Genomic DNA, 15893 nt, shown 5'->3' with positions numbered 1-15893 from the left:
GGAAGAACCCAGGCTGTGCAGCCTGACAGACCTTTCTGAGATTCTTTGCTGCAGGACAGCAGCTGGGTTTTTGTGATGACTCCAGGTTAGGCCTTGTTAAATTCCTCTGTATTTATCAGTACTTACTGTTCCCATATCATCATATGATGATAAACAAACTTGGGTTCTTTTCCTAATGTCTGGGGGGCTGCTGTTTGCATATGCAAATACATGACAGTGTGAGGGGCACACCTCAGAGATGAACGGGATATAGTGGGAGCACGGGGGGATTGAAGACTGTAACTGTACTGTACTCTGTACTGAGTGAAAGGAAGAGGGTGGGGTCTTGGGAAGTGAATCGGAGCTGTCTATGTGAAATAAAAGGACATTCTGGATAGAGAACCTGTGTATGACAATGAGGTAGCTGGATTCTAGTAAATAAATGTTGAAATGTTACTCCAAATGGGTGATGTAGGGCTTTAAAAAGTCACCATAGAAATTGTCAAAGGCATGCAAGTAGTGAGGTAATATGTGCCACTGTATACCCATGCAGTCTGCACAGATATCAATGTCTGCCAGTCTTGTCTGATTAATTACGATTGTTTTTTAATGTGGTTAGAAAATTTTGAAGCAATTTCCAGGCTTTATGTGTTGCTGGTAAAGACTTCAGTGTGCATCTTCAATTGATTAAGATCCACCCCCCAGGCCATTTCACACAATAAAATAAAGATAATACTTTATTTAATACTGTGAGTGACCAGTACTCACAGTACTCTCTCCTGTCTGGAGTCCTTGAGAAACCTTTTTTTTTGTTCATGTATATTTTCTGTGCTTTATTACAGAACTTTATCATAGTACTTTTAGCTTTACGCTAATGCCATACTGTTTCTGACCATGTGCTTAATAACTCTGAGAATTATTTTGAGAGAAGTCCCCCCCACTGCCCCGCCAATAAAAGCAAACCAAGGAACCCAACAACGGAAAAACTCAGACTTTTATTTACTGGTCACTCACAGCATTAAATAAAGTATTTAATGAGTATTAATACTCATTCAGAACAAAGTCCATAGGCAGGTTTCCTTTATTAACTCGTTTGATACTTAAAGGGAGCTATTTCATTGTCTAAAAGATTTATTGATATTTGCTCAGCATACTTTTTTAGGAATGTTGTATAATTGGGGCATTACTCTAAAGCCACGTTTTTATTCTTTTGTTTATTTTTTATTTTTTAATTTTATTTTTTAACTTTACAATATTGTATTGGTTTTGCCATATTAGTAGTATTGTATACCTTGTCTTATTTTTGATTGTTTTAACTCATAGTGAACCTAGTGGAGGGCCATGCCCTGTAACTATTTATAATACTTGTCAATGTTCAGTCGCTAAGTTGTGTCCGACTGTGACCCCACGAATTGCAACACACCAGGCTTCCCTGTTCTTCACTATCTCCCTGAGTTTGCTCAGACTCATGTTCATTGAGTCAGTGATGCCATCCAGCCATCTCATCCTGTTGCTTGCTTCTCCTATAGCAAGGCCTTTTCCAGGATTTGACAAGCACTCAAAACTGGGAGGGCTAGATTATAAATGGCATAAGGTACTCTGACCAGTTCCTTTGGTTTGCTTCAGTTTTTAGCTCTCTGTGTTTAGCTCATGAGTTGGAAGTGTGAAGTTTGTTCTGTATATTGCTACCCTGTGGCCACTGAAAGCAGTTTCCTCACATGCCTTCTTGGTTTGGACCAGCCAAGTGTCTGTAGTCAGATGTCAGGCTTGTTGAAGTCCCCATGGGCTCAGCTTCACCTTCAGGGGCCGGCTTAGGTTGCCCTTTACTTTGAGGCTTTCCTCGGTGACTTCAGCCTTCTTTGCCTCCCTGTCCCCTCTCCTTTCCTCCTACCCTGCACTTTAGCCCATAATTATATGCTTATCTACATTGTTTATACTTTGCCTGCAAGTAGGCTGTATGAAGCAGTAGAAGGGATGGGAACTTTGAAGCCAGCATAATCTGAATTCCTGAGCCTGTTTCCTCACTGTTAAAAAATTGTGGTTTAAAAAAAAAGACTTAAAAGTTAAAATTTAAGTGCACAGTACACTATTGTTAGCTCTAAGCATAATGTATAGCAGATCCGTATAACTTTTTCATCTTAAATCACTGAGACTTGAATCGCAACACTCCATTTCCCATCTCCTCTCCCTGTCCCCCCACAATCCTTTCCCCAGCCCCTGGCAACCACCATATTCTACTTTCTGCTTCTAGGACCCTGACTGCTTTAGACACCTCATATGAGTTAGAATCATGCAGTATTTGTTCTCCTGAGATTGGCTTATTTCATCAAGCAAGCTTAATGTCCTCAAGTTTCATCTATGTGGTAGCATATGACAGGATTTTCTTTTTTTAAGGCCGAATAATACTCTATTGTATGGATATGTCACATTTTCTTTGTCTATTCACCTGCTGATGGACATTTAGGGTGCTTCCAGTCTTAGTTATTGTGAATCAGGCTATAGTGGACGTGGGAGTGCAGATAGCTCTTCGAGATCCTGATTTCAGTTCTTTTGGATAAAAACTCAGAAGTGGGCTTGCTGGGTCACATGCCTCTTTTTTTTTTTTAAAGGTTTGTAATACCTTAAAGAACTTGTGTGGCAGGTAATGCCTGGCACACAGAGTGGGTTCTCTCCTGTCTGGAGTCCTTGAGAAACCTTTTTTTTTTGTTCATGTATATTTTCTGTGCTTTATTACAGAACTTTATCACAGTACTTTTAGCTTTACGCTAATGCCATACTGTTTCTGACCATGTGCTTAATAACTCTGAGAATTATTTTGAGAGAAGTCATTATCCCCCCTCCCCCCCCCCCCCCCCCCCCCCCCAATAAAAGCAGACCAAGAAACCCAACAACAGAAAAACTCAGACTTTTATTCACTGGTCGCTCACAGCAGCTATGTCATTGAGGAAGTGTTGACACTGCTTTTGGTTTTTAAATGACTGTGTGTTTTTCCTTCCCAGGACTGAAAAAATTGCAAGGTTGGAATTTTCAGGATTGTTAACAAGATCAAAAAGCAAAGATACAAAGCCAAGAGGGAAAAGTCTTTCTGCAAAATAGTGGTAGAAAGCAGAAAATGGTAGAATTCTGTAGAAAATGATAGGTGTTGCAAAAATAAGCTTTGACCAGAAAATGAAGGTTGCTGTTTTTCAAGTTATTTTGAAGTGAAAGAGAGTTTAGCCAGCCAGTTTTTAATGTCTGATTTTTTTTTAAGGCTATGGATAAAAATGTACTTATAAACTTAGCTTTGTTAATGAGATATTAGAAGATGATTTGATTTCTAGCAGAGAATAATTATCTAGTCATTCTCATATTTTATATTCAGTAGCCGGCTTTCTCCATGGCTCAGCTAGTAAAGAACCTGCCTGTCAATGCAGGAGACACAAGAGACCCGGGTTTGATCCCTGGGTCAGGAAGATCCCCTTGAGAAGGAAATGGTAACCCCCCGCCAGTATTCTTGCCTGGGAAATTCCATGGACAGAGCAGCCTGGTGGGCTATAATCCTTGGGATTGCAAAGAGTTGGACAGGACTGGGTGCGCATGCTTGCACATTAAGTAGCCATGGGTATTAGCTTTGAAGTGGTTTATAAGAAGTCCTCTGACTTCAGCACCCACAGCGTGGGGGTGTTAAATGCTCAAGGAAAAGATTCATCCCACATTTTCTCTTGCTTTGTTGATGTTTTTGTTGCTGAGGTTTTCATTTCTGATATGTTGAGATTCAGATAGGTTAAGCAGCTGAAGCCCAGTGGGTTCAGGTTAGACCGCCAGTACCCTGGAAGATGATCAAGTACTATGCAGCATCTCAGAGCCCAGGGACCTACAGGTTATCCAGCTAGGGCCTCAGGCTGTTACCAGAACTGAACGAGAGGGTGACCCAGGCCTGTGGAATGCAGGAGAGAGAAGCCCAGTTGTTAGACACAGCAAGGTCAGGGTTGGTTAAGCAGCAAGAACAACTTGGCTCAAGCTGTTTGAATCTCTGTTCTAGAAATTCCTGCTGGATGGAGCCAGGGAGGGGAGGGTGGGGGCATGGGTCAAGAGGCTTCAGCTGTGGGGAAGGAAGGACGGGCTGTGGAAGCTGAAGCACAGGCCTGGCCTGGAAGGCCTGCACAGCTCAGACGTGATGAGATAAGGTTTCGGTACCCGGTGACGCATGGTAGCCTGCTTGTAAATGGACAGGTCTTAGAGTTAAGTGGCATATTAAACAATGAACTTGAAACAATACTGAGAGTTACTTTTGTGAATCTGAAAAAAGAGTTTCTAACTCAGTTTACAGAAAAAAAAAATCCTTGAGCCAAGTGTAAATCATAACCGTATGATTATAGAACTACCAGTTAGATTCATTACTTTCTTTACTAAAGCAAATTGTTACTTGAATGCTGCTACTTATCAAGATATAAATATGAAATTATCCAACAATTAGTTCTGAATAGATGTACGATTGAAGCCACTGGAGGTTAGCTTTCCTTTAGGTCAAGGATAAACTCACCGTAAATGTGCAGTTTCAGATGGGCACATGCAGTTTGGCCCAGAATTTATGCTGCTGCTGCTGCTGCTGCTGCTGCTGCTAAGTCGCTTCAGTCGTGTCCGACTCTGTGTGACCCCATAGATGGCAGCCCACCAGGCTCCCACGTCCCTGGGATTTTCCAGGCAAGAACACTGGAGTGGGTTGCCATTTCCTTCTCCAATGCATGAAAGTGAAAAAATAAAGTGAAGTCACTCAGTCATATCCGACTCCTAGCGACCCCATGGACTGCAGCCCACCAGGCCCCTCCGTCCTTGGGATTTTCCAGGCAAGAGTACTGGAGTGGGTTGCCATTGCCTTCTCCGGCCAGAATTTATGCCTGGGCTCTACATGGCAACCCACTCCAGTATTCTTGCCTGAAGAATCCCATGGACGGAGGGCTTACACGGACAGCTGGGTACAGTCCATAGGGTCACACAAAGTTGGACACAACTGAGGTGACTTAGCACTCTGTCCCGTACAGACTAGATTGGAAGATGATAAATTGAGGCTTGTCTCACTGATCACAGGATCCTAAGGTGAACCTGTGTTTTTAAAAATGCTATCAGAAAGCATGAAAATCTATCTTTAAAGACTATAGAAATCTTCAGGCTACTTTAAAACACTCATTTAAATACCTCCTTCCTTAAGATCAGCTGGCTGCAGGGCTTCTGGATAGGGTTAGTAGATATCAGCTGTGAGATGCAGAGATGAGGGGGCATGGTGTTCATACAAAGGTGCAGTCCCTCTGCTCAAGGAAGTTTATGATCCAGAGAGCAGCTTTACTCAGAAATAGCATAAGAAAAGATAGGTGGAAAGTGATGAGCAGATGGCAGGTGTGGGCGTAGCCAGAAGAAAGGTTCCCCATCAGAACGGCCACGCTGAGGGAAAGTCTGTCTGGGTGGTCGCTGGTTTGGGACAAACATAGGGACATCGCATTGCAGTGGGACACAGTGGCCATTGCTGTTTCTGAGAACACTTGATTCTTAGCCCCTGAGGTCACTCACTGTGGGCATCTTCTCTCCTGAATGTAGTGACTGGAGACACAATCCCCCCAGAAGGAGATAACCTTTACTTCGTGCCTGGGGTGATCTCTTAGAGCCGCTACTGGTGCTGTATTGAAATGCTTTGTTTAGGTGTTCTTGGACTCTTTGGGGGACTGAAAGCCTATTTAAACTGTGACTGCCTGTAATCATTTCTCAGGACTGTTCGTTGTGCCTTGATCTAGCAGTCACCCTCCACTTTCTTCATTTATGGTGACCGGGGAAAACAAATATTTCCCTGTTAGTATTTTATCTAAAAAAGGAGTAAACCTAGCTCTCAGGGAGTGCCTGGGAAAAGAGGTGTGGCATAAAAAGGAGAAATTGGGACATTCTCTTCTAAATTGTACATGAGTTTATTTGATTTTGGCAGCTTCAAAGACTAAGTAGATCTTCTTGGTTTCTAGCTGTTGTTGGCTGGAGAGTTGAGGTTGCTGACTTGTTTCTTTCGCCCCTCCTCACTCTTTCCCCAGTAGCATGTTAATTTTTCTCCCACCCTTGCCTGAAACAATTCGTTTTGGAAAGGAGAGATCAAAAAGTTTTCTCAGGGAGAAGAGAAGAAGGTGAATGAAGGAAAACCTGGGGCTGAAGCAGGAGCTTGGTCTGTTAGTCAACCACTGCTCTGGAAACCCAAGATATACTTTGCCCTGTGGAAGACTCAGAGGGATGATGTGGACCCTGCCTTCAAGAAGCTTGAGGTTTAGTTGAGAGAGGAAAAGAGCTAACAGATCGGAACTCCACAGCTGAAAGTGCTAGAGAAGTTTTGCATCTGATGTGAGTTCAGAGAGGTGTGACATGAGTCAGGAGCTTTGAGCCAGCAGTGCTGGGGTCCAAGAGGTATTTGAATGAAAGGCCATGTAGTGTACTTTGAGGAGACCAGATACCTTGAGAGACCAAGAGGGAGGGTGAGTTAATGAAAGCCCAGGTAGGAAGTGGCAGAGGTTATGGAGGGATTTAGCAGCACACCTGATAAATCCATTTCCAAGGAGGAGTTGGTGAGAGTTTATGATGGGTTCACAGGCCGTTGTGCCTGTATGGTTGATTAAAATGCAGACTCGTGGGCTGTACTCCAGGTATTTTGATTGCCTTCTTATGCTGTCTGGGGTGTCTAGAAATGGCCCAGGTGTATCTGGTACAGATGGCCTGCACCGTAATTTACTTCGGGCAGCACTGGTAAAGGATGGATAAAGTAAAACTGATTAATTCCTCCATGAGAGACTGAAATTGGGAAGGAGGTACCCAGCTGAACAGCCTGCTTTTTGTCCCTCTGTTACAGGACAGGTAGAGAGCAGGTAACCCTGTGGACTAAGGAAAATGAAGTGAGGATGGAATTAGCTCTCAGCTGGAGACAATGTTCTCGCAGTCCTCACCCTTCCTAGGTATCCAGCTTCTCTCTCTTATCCACATGCTGCCACATCTGAGAACACCATGATGGTAATTGAATCAGGTTTGGAGTCAGCTCTCATATGAGCCTAGGAAAGCTTTGTTCTTTGGACATTGTAACTCCAGACAGTTAGCCTATAATGAGTATGTGCTTTGTCAGAGTTAGTGAGCAAGAAAATATGGGTTATCAGTTAAAAAACCTGTTAGTACTATTATTAGAAGAACCAAGAGAAATCACAATGATAAATACAGTTCTTCACATCTGAAAACCAGTGTTATAATAATCACTTCTCACATAGCAAACACTTGACACCAGGATGTTCTTTACTGATGAGCTTTGAATTGTTCTTTCTTATCAACTCCATGACAAGGTCCATCCAGGCCTTACTTAGGGAATGACCTGGTTTTTCCCCACCCCTGTCCTTCCGGGAGTGTGCACCACCAGGCCCCACCTTGCACCCACCCTGGTGATCAGCCCCTGCACAGTGTTACTCACTCCAGCTTCCTTTGGCTCTCTACCTGTCAATTTGTGTTTCTCCTCCCACTCCCTTTGTTTTGGGTGTAAATATTTGCTGCTCCCCAACCGCCAAGACGGAAAACACAATGGCAACCCACTCCAGTACTCTTGACTGGAAAATCCCATGGGCGGAGGAGCCTGGTAGGCTGCAGTCCATGGGTTTGGTAAGAGTCAGACACGACTGAGTGACTTCACTTTCACTTTTCACTTTCATGCATTGGAGAAGGAAATGGCAACCCACTCCAGTGTTCTTGCCTGGAGAATCCCAGGGATGGGGGAGCCTGGTGGGCTGCCATCTATGGGGTCGCACAGAGTCGGACACGACTGAAGCGACTTAGCAGCAGCAGCAACCACCAAGACAGAAAAAAACACCCTGAGGATAGGTTAGAGCAGAGGTTCCAAGTCCTGGCTTTGCATTAGAATCAGCTGGTCAGCTTTAAAAAGTAACCACATTTGGGTCCCTAGACGTTCTGTTCTAACTCTCTTGGGTATCAGAATTTTTAAAGCTCCTTAGGAGATTCTGATGGGTGGTGAAGGATCTAAATTGCCTCAGTGGACAGTTTAACGGTACTCGTAGTAAACTTGTGTTAAGGAAAATGGAAACTGCAAGATTTGAAATGGAAGCAAGTAGTTTTATATAATGCCTGTTGCAGCTCAGGTCACAGATGCATGCTGAGTCTCCAGAGTTTCCCTTCTTCCTATTTTCTTGCCTTTGTTTAAACTTGCTTTCTATTAAGCACCAGCATTCAAAATGAAGCAAAACAAAAACAAGAGCTTTCTTTCACTGGCTTCAGAATTTCAGTGGTGTTGTTTTCCATTGTGCTGCACGAGCTCTCGGATACAGTGGGGTGTGACTTGGTGAAGGCTGCAGGCTTTGTCTCGCTGGTCACCCTCTCTGGGCCTCACACTGTGAGGAGCAGTATTCAGTGCAGCGGGACCCAGTGCCACCGGAGGACTCGGACAGTTACACGGGATCACTGGCCACACACTTTGGACGGCAAACATTCCCTCATCTTTGTTTTGTGGTCTGCAGATGCCCAGTGCTAGCTTTTGGGAAGGATGCTTAAGAGAAAAAAGCTTATTTCTGTTGGATAAACAACTTTAAAGTCTCTTTGTTCATCTTTGAAACAGAATGAGGGCCAGGAGGTAAACCCTAATAATTCTCTTCGAAAGGCTTTTTTAAGTTTTATTTTTAGGAGCCAACTGGAAATTAGATCCATGAAAATAAAAAGCTAGTGATTTGGCAGTTGAATGTCATCACCCACCTGGTCTCTAAACTCCTGTATTTTAGGTTCCATAAAAAGTTCCTTCAGTAAGTGTACTTTTTGAAGTTTACATGAGAATATTATATAGCAAAATGCTTGTTTTTCAAAACTTGCTTGGGCCCAAATTTTGGACTGTGTGTTGAAAATGGAGCCCTTGTAGTGGTCATGCTAAGTTGCTTCAGTCGTGTCTGACTCTTTGTGACCCCATGGACTGTAACCTGCCAGGCTCCTCTGACCATAGGATTTTGCAGGCAAGAATACTGGAGTGGGTTGCCATTTCCTTCTCCAGGGGATCTTCCTGACCCAGGGACTGAACCCACATCTCTCTGTCTCCTGCATTGGCAGGCGGTTTCTTTACCATTAGTGCCACCTGGGAAGTTTTAGTGGAGGAATGCTAAAACAAGAAAATATAAAAAGTAAAAAGGTCCATTTTTTCCTTGACTAACATAGATTTTTAAAGGACAGTTGAAAACTCGAGGGGTAGTTTCTCTTCTGAGTCTGGTGGATGAGTGATCTAACCGTAGTTATAAGTAACTCCTCAAACACCACTCAGAGTTCCTCTGGTCTCCACCTCCCTTTTTCCTTTCTGTAATTACTGAATGTGGCCCTTAAAACCCATGTAGGACCAAATGCAGAATCTAGACTCTGTGATCGCATCACCACAAATCAGGCTGTAGGGACAGTCCTTCTTTGCAGAAAGTTGCCTCCTCTTTGGGACCTCTGTAATTTACAGAGCTCTGTTTGTCATCGTGAACTCAGAAAGGACTGCCTGCCCCCCGCCATCACAGAAGTAGTAAATGGGTTGCTGTGAGTGGAGAAGAGGCCAGAGAGAGAGCACGAGGTGTATGATCACCTGTTAGTGGTGAGAGTGCTCACATGTCCGTGGTTCCTCTGGGCTGAGGGTCTGTGCGACAGTGGGCAGCTGTGGTGGATACTCTTATTCTTGTCTGGCAGTTGTGGTTGGGACCGTTGAGATGCCCGCCTCTGCTGCTGAGGTGTTTTGTGCGAGGAGGTTGGCTGATGTCCTCGCAGCAGGTGTGAGATGGACTCCTTCCCTGGCTGCCAGACTCTCGGCAATGAGGCAGGTGATTGCCTTACGAGTGAACCCTAGGAGGATGCCTCGGATATTTGAGCTGTGGTTCACCAGGTGGTGCTCTGCTGCAGTGAATGCGTCAGTACTACCAGCGAGGTCAGCAACCTAGGGAAGCAGAACCCGGCGGGTGGTGGTGGTGGGGGGGGCGGCGCTCAGAAGCCTGGGCAGCTTTGGGGGCTGTTGCTGAATGTGAGGTGAGATTTGATGTCAGGGGACCACCTGGACCGGGTAGGTTTCTCCTCCATGTTCTGCTTGAATGAGATCTTAGCTCTCTCTGAGGTGGAGGTGGTGAGCACCGGGCCTGTCCCCTGCCTCCGTCCCTGGTTTCCTCCCAGAGAAGAGCTCCCGTGCTCCATTTTCATCTCTGAAGTTCATGTGGGTTGTGATTAGTGGTGGTGGGGGGATGGAGGCGTGGCATGTCTTATAGAGCTCCTCATCAAACAGACTTAACGGAGAAAGAGGTCTCTGCCCAGCCTTTGCATGCACGAACCTATTACACTCCGGGGCCCTGCCAAGGTGGTTTCATTGGCCCCAGCGTGACTACACATGATCCATCCTCTTTGGCAGTGATGCCCGGCAGCCTTGCTGTGAGGGGACTGAGTTGGGCAAGAGCCCGGTTGTCGCTGTGTTGGAGCTTGGATAGCACTCTTGAAAAAGAACATCTTCCAGGACCAGAGTAGCAGTAAGAAGAATATTTCCCAGGGAAATGGACTCCGAGTCAGTCACAGAGAACCTCTTGTTGGAAATCCTTCAAGGAACAAACATGCCTTGGCATGTGCCTCTCCTTGTGAGAAGAACAGGAGGGTGGTGGTGGGGCCAGCTGGGGAGGAGGGGCGGGGTCAAGGCAGAGGGAAGCAGGCGCTAGGACACAGGTGCCTGCGAGGGGCTTTGTGTGCAGAGGCGAGGTGCTGTGGGGGTAGGCCGGGCATGCAGGGGGTACTTGAGCTGTGTTTGGAGGATGACTAATCTCCGGAGTGGGGGCGGTGTCTCCGGATGAGGGAACAGGGAGAGCAAAGGTGTGAGATTAGGCGGTGTGTTCGGAAACGGTGAGTCGTTTAAAGAACCGGGACCTGTGAGGAGTGAGGCAGGAAATATGGGAAGAAAATATTCTGGAGAACTTCAGCACCATGAGTGCCTTAGTAAGGTTCTGGGCTCATTGTCTGAAACCTTTGAGACGCTTGTGTTGGGCTGCAAACTTACTAGTATCAGCTGAAGAGAAAACCCAAGCTAGAGAAGGTAGTTTGAATGCTGCAGTACCTTGCTCAAGACGAGGCTTTCAGTGACAGTCCCTGGTCAGCCTGGGCAGAGGTTGTCAGGAGGAGGAATGAGTTTTCTTGGTTTGCCAGCCCATCACCTTGTTCCCCTGTTTAAAGTATGTATATACTGATGGCTTTTCCTGTCCATCATGGCTTTTTCTGAAGTCCTGGTTGTAGCTGGTTTTATGAACTCTGTGCTTCTGGTGTCATAGGACGAGTATACTGACTGGTTTTTCTTTTTTCAGTTCTCGTTCCATCTTGCTGTAGTCGCCTGATCCAGAGGAACGTTCGGGGTTTCCCCCGAGTGAGACAGCTGCTCTCTGTTGCCAGCAAGTGGAGTCTGGGGTGAGGCAAGGTGAGTGAGACCCAGGGAAAAGCTGTATTTCTACAAAGTATACAAGTTTTCCACAGTATGTTATTTTCTGAAAAATTCTGTGGCTTTTGAAGGTAAATTGGTTTTTTATTCAAAGAAATTTAAGAAGAATTGGAAAAAAAAAAAAATCCATGACTTAATTACTATGTTGAAGAACTCTTAGTAATAGGGATGTGTTGATAACATTCTTTAAAAATCTTTCTGATCTTTTTTGGTGCCCATTTCAGGGTTTGGGGGGGCACCAAAAATATTGTATCAGTAGAACTGATAAAAATTTTTAGATTTTTAATGGTGTCAGCCTGCTGTCTGTTTTTGATATATTTTAAAAATTGAGTTGTAGTTGACATGTAGCGTTAGTTTTAGGTGTACAACAGAATGATTCAATAGATGAATATATTGTGATGTTTACTTCTTTATCATTTTTCTCGTCCCCAATTCTTTGAATAGCTTTTGAAGTTTAATAATTAATATGAACTTCCCCATAGTTACCAGGAGACAAATAAAGGGACGTTTACACCTACCTTACCCAGACGTCTTCCCAGGCTGCCTTTTTAGTGCCATACCAGTTACAACAGCTTGGGTTCCATCTCTCATCTGCTCTACATGCTGTCTTGTTAACCTGTTTGGAGTTACTCCCCTCCTGGGTTTCAGGGAGGCTTCTTGTGGCCTTAAGAACTTTAAACACGTTGCTGAACATCTCCTGGACTGTGGTTTTCCTGTACTGCTATCTTACATGTAAATCGTGAAACAAAAGTACCTAATGCAAGGTGTTTGAGACTGGAGGTTCCTGATGGGTAAGATTTTTGGTCTGTACGCCTTTTCATTTGTATTTGCTGTCTCCAGTGTGTAGCGTGTAGTAGGACTCAAGTATTCCCTCTTTCCTTTAAGGAGAGAGAACTGACTGAGAACGGAGTCTCCAGTCCCATCCTGAGTGGGCACAGCTTGGAGGACTGTTGTTATTCATGCTCCGATGCTCTCAGTTGAGGCTGTGGATCAGAAGTCCCCAGGAGGCCCAGGACAGAACTGTTGACTCGGGGAATGAAGGCTTTGCCCTGGATCTCTTCTCTGTGGGTGTTGGAAACACTCTTCCCTAGGAGGCGGGGTCAGGGTTAAAGCTGCTTCCAGCCTGAGTGTTCTTGAGACGTCCATGCGATGTGCAGATGCACTCTGCCATCTGTCCAGTGTGGCTTGCTCGCAGGACTTCATATTCTGCAGTCACCTTTCTGACTGTGTCTTGCTCGTCCATGAGGCAGTGGACAGTTGCCATCCCCCCTGTCTGCCCCACCTTGCTTTGGCGGATCCTGCCAAAACATAAAAGCTTCTCAACAGGAGCATGTCAGGGGAGGACACATAATAATCTCCCTTGAGGTTTTAAAAATTAAGATACTGGGACTCGCCCTAGGCCTACTGAACTGGAAATAGGGGGATGGAGAGAGTGTCCCTGCTGTGTATATACCTACCTACCTACCCACTTACCTAGACTTCCCTGGTGGCTCAGTTATAAAGAATCCACCTGTCAATGCAGGAGATGTGGGTTTGATTCCTGGGTTGGGAAGATCCTCTGGAAGAGGAGATGGCAACCCACTCCAGTATTCTTGACTGGAAAATCCCATGGACAAAGCAGCCTGGTGGGCTGTAGCTCATGGGGCCACAAGAGTTGGACACAACTTAGATTTGTTGTTGTTCACTTGCTATCTATCTGTGTGTGTGTGTGTGTGTGTGTGCACGCGTGCACGCGTTTTAAGCTTCTCAAGAGGTGATGGTGTATAAATTCTTGTATGTGGAGTAGACTTAAAAAAAACCAAAAACTTCTTTCTAGCCTAAGCAGATGTTTTGGGGGAATAATTTTTGAAGTCTGCTAACTAGTTTTACCAGTTTATACTGCCAAGCCAAACAGTCCCTTGTAGTGCTATAATTTGCATCATAGAACCATTTTATAACTTTTATTTAAAATTGCCTAGGAAAGCACTTTCTACAGTTATAAGTATACAATTAATGAAGAAAATGATGTTGAGGAACAATCTACTAAATTTAACAAGAGCTCAGGCTTATTTAGAAATCCAGGTGGGACTCTGCTTAAATGGAATTTTACCAAAGTATGCAGGGATTTGCATATTGAAACCAAAGTCTCTCCCGACTTGTGGCAACACATTTCTCTAGGTAATGTTGAAATAGCAATTTATATGCATTGCCCTTGGAGAATTATTGGACAGGAAATTTATCTAGTAAGTTAGACCCTTTTTTCCCTCCTCCAGTTTTTGGGTGGTAGAGAATTAAGCTAATTTTTCTTTTCTCTCTCCTTGAGGACCAGCTTCAAGGAAATAGATAGGAGCTTAATAGCAAAGATCATGTTAACTGGCTTTTGTGGTTTTTGACTGGGTCTCTTTTGCAAATTTCCCTTGCTCTGAGGGGAAAAAAAAACACCTTGTAATCAGTTGTTTGAGGTTTTAATATTTTGTGGGTTTGGAGAACAGTGAGTTTCTATTTTGAAATCAAAGAATTTCACCATTTAGGCAGAGATCTTACCGACGACCTGTCATCTGGTTTCCATCACCTCAACCTCACAGAAACTGCTCCTAAGGTTACAGATGGCCTCTAAGAGGACTTGTGACAAGACTTTTCTGTAGCTCTTGACCTACTGATCACTCCCATTCCTCGTTTGAAACTTTCTCCTTTGGGTTCCTTTGCATTTTTCCTACTTTTCTCCCTTTCATTTCTTCCTAGGTCCTACTGTGCCTGCCAGTAAGTGTGCACACTCCCTGGGCTTGCATCCTTGGTACTTTGCTTTTAGTCTGCTAAGCTTCTTTGGGTGACTTCTGTATTTCCATGGCTTTAGCCACCACCCACATGCTAATGACCCCCAGGTCTTTCTCCAAGTTCACCCTGTCTCAAACAATCTTTTGGAAAGTTCTACTTGGATGACTCATATGTACTTTTGAGATATCCAAACTGAACTCATTTTCCTCCTAATTGTTGCCTGCTTTCCACTCTCCACCTCCCCAAGTCCCCTCACCCCCAGCTTCTGTCTGCTTTTCCCACTGTGGTCATTGGCACTATTCAAGGCAAAAACGTGTGACTCATCCTTCACCCTCCCTCAGTCAGCTCTGATTGTTATTGGCGATAAAGCCCTATCATTTTAATATCCTAAACAGAAAAAGGGAAAGCCCATTCCACTGACATTTAATTGGGCTTTAGAAGTTGTAGTTGGGCTGATATAATATGCAGATGGAATAACATGAGACCGTCACAACCACCTGTGTAGTGTGTATTTCTTGCTAGGCGTAGTTCTAGGCACTTGTCATGTTTAAAATTAAGATTTTAATTCTTAAAGTTACTTTGTGGTATGTCATCTCTGTTACGAATTAGGATTCTAAGATTTAGAGTGTTTAAGTTTCAGACCCAGGATCATAGGAAAGGTGAAGCATAGTAGAGTTAGGGTTTGGGGATTTTAAACCCATGGATTGGTCTCCGTGGCTCCAAAACCTTCACCATCATGCCACTCTGACTTGTTCTGTTCGCATGATGCCACAGATTTAGACTTCTGTCTGGTGAGTAGGATGGCTGTGTTCAGGGCAGGAACTGGGTTTTACTCAAAATCGTGTTGCTCTTGTTCAGTTGCTAAGTCGTGTTTGACTCTTTGTGACCCCGTGGGCGGCAGGTAGCACGCCAGGCTCCCCCATCCTTCACTATCACCTGGAGTTTGCTCAGACTTATGTCCTTTGAGTCAGTGATGCCATCCAACCATCTCATCCCGTCTCCCTCTTCTTCTGCCCTTAGTCTTTCCCAGCATCAGGGACTTTTCCAAATTTGTGTATCACCATATATGTATGTGTGTATTTTTTTTTTTTACATAGTAGGCGATAAAGACAAGACCCTTAAATGGAAAAACCATGGTCTGTGTCTTCTGTGGCTTTATCTGGTTTCAACCCCTGATTTTTTTTATTAGCTGCATATTGGCTAAGTAGCCCGAGCTTAGGACGGTGGGGTCATGCTCCTTACCCTCGAAGGGTTTTTATGGGAAGGTGCTTTAAAATTCAGTGACACTTTTAAGAAATTCTGTTTGGAAAAATTGAAGGAGTTGTGGAAGTTGATAACTGGCTAGCTCAGATGAGCCTCTCTTTTTTAGGTTATAAATAACAACATGTGAAAATATAAACTCTTCTGGACCTTTGATCATGTTGATTGAATCATTCATGTGCTTAAAGTAGTAAAGGCAGAAAAGACCCAAGTAAAAACCTTGATAATGAGGATAGTATATGCAGATCTGATTTTTGCTATTATTAATAGTTCTGAATGTAACTGTTTTGGAGTAGATGAAGATATCATCTATGAAGCCTACATATTTAAGACTAGGCAGGTGAATTAAAGCAGAGTTCTAATGAGGTTTATTGTTCTGTTTAACTGATCTTGGAGGATGGACTTGGACACAGTCCTGGCACAGACAGTTCTG

The 15893-nt window shown here is 44.3% G+C and overlaps 1 protein-coding gene across 7 annotated transcripts in view; it reads left to right on the top strand.

The window, feature by feature from the left end:
* TANC1 (tetratricopeptide repeat, ankyrin repeat and coiled-coil containing 1) overlaps nucleotides 1-15893 on the top strand; it is a 252861-nt gene that overhangs the window by 49263 nt on the left and 187705 nt on the right. For all 7 annotated transcript variants that reach the window (XM_070799215.1, XM_070799225.1, XM_070799235.1 and 4 more), the window contains exon 2: nucleotides 11316-11425. The gene's annotated coding sequence lies outside the window, so the exon portion shown is untranslated. The remainder of the gene's footprint in view (nucleotides 1-11315; nucleotides 11426-15893) is intronic.

Source organism: Bos indicus, chromosome 2, assembly GCF_029378745.1.
Source record: "Bos indicus isolate NIAB-ARS_2022 breed Sahiwal x Tharparkar chromosome 2, NIAB-ARS_B.indTharparkar_mat_pri_1.0, whole genome shotgun sequence".
Taxonomy (NCBI): domain Eukaryota; kingdom Metazoa; phylum Chordata; class Mammalia; order Artiodactyla; family Bovidae; genus Bos; species Bos indicus.
This window is presented reverse-complemented; position numbering and strand designations above follow the sequence as displayed.